This window comes from Myodes glareolus, chromosome 10 (genome assembly GCF_982192425.1).
Source record: "Myodes glareolus chromosome 10, mMyoGla1.1, whole genome shotgun sequence".
NCBI lineage: Eukaryota > Metazoa > Chordata > Mammalia > Rodentia > Cricetidae > Myodes > Myodes glareolus.
This window is the reverse complement of record NC_142035.1, coordinates 60,365,475-60,372,235: the sequence shown is the minus strand read 5'-3', so window position 1 is coordinate 60,372,235 and position 6,761 is coordinate 60,365,475. Positions and strand designations below refer to the sequence as shown.

General features: G+C 46.9%; 1 long non-coding RNA gene across 1 annotated transcript; it reads left to right on the top strand.

The window, feature by feature from the left end:
* The first annotated feature begins 2,870 nt into the window (after positions 1 to 2,870).
* Positions 2,871 to 6,479, top strand: LOC125416836 (uncharacterized). Its single transcript, XR_007236993.3, has 3 exons — positions 2,871 to 3,007; positions 6,124 to 6,195; positions 6,307 to 6,479. It is a non-coding gene; the product is annotated as an uncharacterized LOC125416836 (long non-coding RNA).
* Positions 6,480 to 6,761: the final 282 nt, after the last annotated feature.

The following is a 6,761-nucleotide window of genomic DNA, read 5'->3' as shown; positions in this document are numbered from 1 at the left end:
CTGACAGCTTTCTTTTCCCGTCCCCCAAAGTCCTGCTGGACACGATGCTCCACTTCAGTAGCCCCCACCCTGTGAAGGCAATGGGAGGAGCAGGGAGCTGGGTTTTTGAAGCTGTCTAGTGCATAGCGTGGGCATGTAGGGGAACAGGCGTCTTGACCTAGGACATGACGTCATCTCTCAGCCTCCTTGCTGCCAATCAGGAGCAGTCAACTCTCCGTTAATGTTCACACCTCCTTCGGAAGTTGGCTTCTCACTCTGAGATCAGCAGTCTTGGAGTCTGAGCACAGGTGTTACTGTGTGGTGCTCCCTCTGGCTCCAGTACCTCTTCACCCTCAGTTTCCCTCATCCTCCTTAGCTTCTGCCCCAGCCGTGGCAACAGCCTGCCTCTGCCGCCAAAGCAGTTAGGGGCCTTTCCAGCCTTGGCTATTCGACATGTGCCACCCCTTAAGAGTGTCTGCGGGGCTCGGTTCGCTCTCTTGCCTCTTGCTCCTCTCTTGCCTCTCTTTTTCCTCTTGTCTCTTCCCTCTTCTGTCTGTCTGCGTCTCTCGTGTCCAAGCAGACCTTTCACTCTTTCGCTCTCCCTCTCCCCCTCCCCTAGTGAACTCTTGCATGAACTGTTGCCTGTGGCATACCTTGGCAGGGCCGGAAAGGTACCCCCTTCGACTTTTTTTTTTTTAATCCTTTCAACCTTTCGCTTCAGGCTCTGGACCAGATCCTCCCCTTCTGTGAGCTCTGATTTCCAGAAGCAGTTTGAAACACATTGTCTGACAGCCAAAGGGAGAGTTGGGCTTGGGGTGGGTGGGCAGGAAGATGTTTGAGCCACCAAATCACCCTGGGATGACTGTCTCCAAATCAAAAATAAGACAATGGCAAATAAACCTAGGGATGGGAGGTGTCCATACATTTGGACAGGTGGGAGGGAAGGATTTTTATTTATTTCTGCGAGTGTTTGTGCTGTGTGTGGACATGTATACACGCGTGCTTGTGAAGGCCAGAGGTAAGCGTTGGGTATCCTTCTTTGCTAATTCTCCACTTAAGTTTACTTTTTAAATAATTTTATTATTATTTATTTATTTTTGCTTTTTCAACTCAGGGTTTCTCTGTGTAATAGTACTAGCTGTCCTGGAACTAGCTCTTGTAGACCAGGCTGGCCTCAAACTCACAGAGATCTGCCTGCCTCTGTCTCCCGAGTGCTAGGATTAAAGGCGCATGCCACAACCACCCAGCCCTGAAAAAGGTATTATTTATTTATGCATGTGCCTTCAGAGCCAGAAGAGAGCATCAGACCCCTGGAACTTGAGCTACAGGTGGTTCTAAACCTTCTGATGTGGGTGCTTGGGACTGAACCCACGTCCTCTGCAGAAACAGCAAGTAAGTGCTCTTAACCTCTGAGTCAGCTCTCCAGCCCTCCACCTCCAGTTTCTGAGACAAGGTCTCTCACTAAACCTGAAGCTTGTTGATTTGACGAGTCTGCCGGCTAGTGAGCTTCAGAGGTCTACCTGTCTCTGCCATTCCTACGCCCTCTGCGTGGGGTGACTGGCACATGGAGACCATGCTCAGCTTTTTATGTGGGTTCTGGGGAATCTGAACTCATGTCCTGTGCTTGCAAGAAATATGTGTTACTACTGAGCAATTCCTCCTACTTCCCTTTTTTTTTTCTTTCCTTCTTTATTTGTTTTGGTTTTTGAGACACTGTAGCCCAGTTCCAGACAATAATCCTGCTTCAACCTCTCAGTGGGATTACAATCATGAGGCACCATGCCAAACTGAGAAATGAATTTCTTTATGATTTATATTCATTTTCTTTTATTTATTTGTGGGGAGGAGGAGATATGGGTGGGCGCATGGATTCCCTCAGAGACCAGAAGAGGCTTTGGATGCCCCTGGAACTGGAGTTACAGGTGGTTGTGAGCCCCCTGCCATGGGTGTTGGGAGCTGAACCTGGGTCCTATGGAAGAGCAGCAAGTTCTTGTAACCACTGAGCCATCTCTCCAATCCCAACACTTACTTTTTAGTGTCCGTGAAGGACCTACAAAAATTACCGAGGTCGTTTAGGAACATAAAATGTGCTACGCACAACTTGGCTCATAAAATTGTCACCTTTGTTATATGGTTTCAGAGATGTGAAGTCCTGTCTGAAAGTTTAAAATGTGTTGTTAATAGAGTCTATCTGTCTCCAGTGTTTTGGGGCACCAAAGGACTCCTCAGGGGATCCCTCCCATCCCCCTTCCCATTTGGTCCGGGTTCATCCATCCCATGTCCCCTGCTCTCTGGCCTCCTCTCTCTGCTTAACCTCACACGCCCTCCTAAAGCAGCCAGTTGCACAGGGCCTAATGCTCAGAAGGGTTTAATTAACAGCTTAACTGCATCTTTGGTTTCTTGTGTGTTTTGCTGTTGTTTTAACAGGGAATCTACACTTCCCTTTGGCTTTAGGTCCCACAGGACGGGTCTCACCTCACAGCCCTGCCTGAGGCCATTGCTGTTCTTCAATCTTCTGGACCACGGCTAGGCCTCATCATTGCTATCCTGCCAGGACCCAGGCTGCCCTTGCCCTCATGTAGCTCCTGCCAGTCTCCCTGGGAACCTCTCCTGTTGGTGACAGCTCACAGTATCTGCTTCTTACATTCCTGTCCCCTGGTTCTGCTGATGTTGGGTACTCAACTACAGCGAGCGCAGCCTGCTCCCAGTGTGGCTGTGAGGTGATGGGGAGGTTTACTTCTCGACCCTCACCCTTAGTCAGGGTGGGAGCCTTCAAAAGAGCTCCTTCATCCTGGCTGCTCCTTCACATCCTGCTGGAGTCTCATGGTGTTTGTGCAACTTTCCTGTCAGCTCGTGGGAGAAGTTCAAACAGTCTCGGCCTTCCTCTCGAGCTTCCTCTGCAGACAAGCAGCTTTCCCTGCTGGTCCCCTGCCCTGGTCTCTCGAGGAAACTACCTTTTCCTCTCTCCCTGCCTCCCTCTCGCAGGTCATGGGAGTATCCTGAGAGCAGATGGGGCCATCTGAAGCAGGTAAGTGGGAAGGAAATCCACCAGGGCCCCCTGGAAGACAGAGTTCGGGGGAGGGAGAGCACCTCTGGTCACTAACCTCGCAGCTGCCTCAGTCACCAGACTTAGGGAAAGTTCATGGATTGTTCAAGAACGTGGTTCTCCAGGCTGTGCTTCCTTGTGGCCCATGACCTGAGAATCTGTCCCACAAGCTGCCTTCTGTTTGAGGAAGTTTAACCACGGGGCCTCTTCACAGGGAAGAGCTTTGGATCCTAGGCCTCTCAGAAAGAGCCTCAGAACTGAGAATATTGTAGTCATTTCTGACTGTCAGTAAAGGCCAGAACTCTGAGATAGGTAAAGTCTGCTTCTCCAAGGCATGAATCGGACCTGTCCATTCTAAGAACCTCCAGAAAACCTACATGGTGCTCAAGGATACATCCTGACTCAGTGAATGATACTCTACCATCTTGTCCTCCATGTCTGTTCCTCCTTCACAGAAGACCTGCATGTAGGACTTTTCATGAGGTCCACTTGCCCTACATCCTTCTGGGGCAACCGTTTTCCAGGCCCAGGGAGAAACAGAGATGCCTGACCCCTCCAGAGGTGGGTCTAAATAGATAGGCTGGCCAGGAGACCGGTGAAGAGTGAGTCCAGAATTGCTGAGGGCACACTCAGAAGATCTACACAGATCTAGAAACAATGGAATAGTTTCTAGAGAAGCCACAGGGGTCAGCCTTGCAGACAAGACTCAGAAAACATGTGACTTCAGAGAAAGGGGCTCTGGGCTGTGGGGCAGAGAACAAATGAGTTAGCAAAATGATTTCTCATGCCCCAAAGGGGAAGAGAGGGAGTATGGGGAATTTCCACCATCAAAGATTGGCAGGTGGCTGGGTAAAAGCTGAAGAGGAGACCGCTGCTTGGGGTGGGAACATAACACCACTAAATCGAAGTGATTTGCCTTGTGGCTCACGATGAGAAGAAGGGGAATTAAATGGGTTTTAGCCATTTCAGTGAGTTGTGTGACCCGCCAGTGTCTCAGCCTTCCTTTACAGAGTTAGATCTCGTGGACTTGGAAACGCATGTTGTAACAAAGGGGAGAGCTAAGTGAGAAAGAGAAAAACCCGGGTGAGAGTGAATGATTGTGTTCATGTAACGGAAAGGCTATTGATGCAAGCTCAGTCCTGACCGACAGCATTCGTATTCTAGATCTTCTGGCGAGTAGCAACATCAGAGAAGTGTTTCAGGGAACTGACTTCCTATAGGAGAAACCATACTGTAGAACCATACTGTAGTTCTCCATCTCACACACATACACCAGAAAGAATGTCCGTTGGAATAGACAACTGTCTTTTGAAGGGAAGCAATGTTTCTTTATTTGCTTGCTTGTTTTTTGAAATGAGATCCATAGCCCAGGCTGGCCTAAGCTGAGATCCCCTGTCTTGGCCTCCTGAGCGTGTGCTGGAGTTACAGGCAGGCATCACCAAACCCAGCAGAAGTGAAGCAACAAGAAGAACTAGAAGCTTTCGTAGGTACACATTTTGGGGTTTGCTGTTGCTGTTGACTGGTGCTAGGAATTGGACTCAGGGCCTCATGCATCCTGGACATATGCTCCTACCACTGAATGATGTCCCCTCCTCAACATTTGAAATTTTTTTCTTTTTTAAAGACTTATTTATTTTTATACAAAACACTTTAGAGGCACAAAACAACAGAAGACATAAAGGAAAAGTATGGACAATTTCAGTATATTAAAAAATGTTGGAGCTCACATAAAAGAAATTATCAAACAAATAACAATTTGTAAAGAACTTTTATAAAAGGACAATAAAATACTAACACTATAAGCTAAAGGAGTACTTATGAGCATATGGTAAACAAAACACCTGTAATCTCAGTGCTTAAGAGACTGAGATGGAAGGATTGCAAGTTCTAGGATAGCCTCAGCTATATATTAAGATCCTGTCTACCCCCTACTCCCCAAAAAGAGCTAATAACAAGAGACAATTAGCAGAAGAAACTATGCCAATTAAGCATGTACATATTTCTTGTTATTTTAGAAAACATAGAATCTATGAAACATGAAATGTCCCCCTTTTTATTCAAAATTAGCAAAATAAAAATGTTTCAGATTATAGTACTGCATTTCATTTTAGATAATCTTTGTTCAGTGGGTATTGACAGAAGCTTCTGTCCTGTTCACCTGTTTCCAAATAACTGACAGCAGCTTCCCAAATAACAAACTCAGAGACTTAATATAAATTATAAATGCTAGGCCAATAGCTCAGGCTTGTTGCTAACTAGCTCTTACATTTAAATAAACCCATATTTCTTATCTATGCTTTGCAACATGGCTCATGCCTTGGTACCTCATTTTCTACACATCCTGCTTCCTCGGAGGCTGGCTGGTGACTTGTCTGACTCTACCCTTCCTCATTTATCACTCTCAGTTTGACTTTCCCACCTAACTTTACCGTGTTCAGCTATTAGCCAGTCAGCTTGTTTATTAAACCAGTCATAATGACATACATTCACACAGTGTACAGAAGGGTTATTCCACAGTATGTAGAATTGTCATATACTAGAAATAACAGCATAAAGTGGTATAGACTTAGCGAAAGACAATTTGGACATAGGCATCAATTTTTTGAGAAACTCATACTAGTGTGACCAGAGATAACAGCTGTCTACAATCAAGTGACCTTCCACAATACACAGGTGCCAAGGAACGGTCCCCTCGGAGTGTAACAGCTTTCAAATCTAGAGCAACTGTGCTTACCCACAAGCCAGCCTCAATTTCAGACCTGTTAACTGGGAGAGAGAGAAAGAGTCATTAGATCCTCACCTGAGATTCTGACCCCTTCCTCCAAGCTGCACATAATTCTTCCCCAGCTTGGAAGTTGCCAGAGAATATAGAAAGTGGAAGGCTCTTTAAGGGGGCACGCACTCTATGTGGCTCTGGGGAAGTCTGGGATTAGACTTTCTGATGATGTGGTTGCTTGTGGGTACCCGTCCTTCCTGTGAGTAACTCCTGTTCCTATAAGTGAGCCCAGTAAACTCTCTGGTTCCAGCAACACTTGGGTAGAATCGCCTGTCCTTGATTCCCTATCTGGGGTGAATAGACATTTGTTCATTCTTACCAGAAAAACCTCACATAACAAGCATTCTGAAGATGGTTACCCAGCCAGCAACTGTATCCCTCAGTTTTCCTTGAGGTAAGCTTGGTCCTAGGTCACGGGTCCTTCCCTGATGCCCAGGGAGTGGGGATGGCACACAACACTTCCAAGCTGAGAGACTGCTGTGTGCTCTCCGCCTGTGTTTTCCAGATGTCGTGGCTTTTAAAGGAACTTGTTGGTGGCGACAGCGTAAGCCGGATGGATTCTGAGTCCTTGAAGAGCCACATAAAGGTTGCAGGCCACGCACTCACATTAGACAGACGCGTGACTGAAAAATAAACTCTTGCCTGAAGCTCCTGAAAATGGCAGCTTTATCGAGTCGAGCATTTAGTAGCCTTTGCATTTATTGCCCAGACACCGCGCTTAGGAATAGTTTCTAAAGAAATAATGAGAGGCTGGGCGTGGTGGAGTGTGCTTTTAATCCCAGCACTCGGGCGGGCAGCAAGGCAGAGCTCCTTGACCTCAGGCCATCCTCCCCTACTCCTCTCAAAGAGAAGTCCAGGCCAAGCAGAGTTACACAGTGAAACCCTGTCTCAAAAGAAAGAAAAGAAAGAGAAAGAGAATGAATGAATGAATGAATGAATGAATGAAGAATGAACGAATCG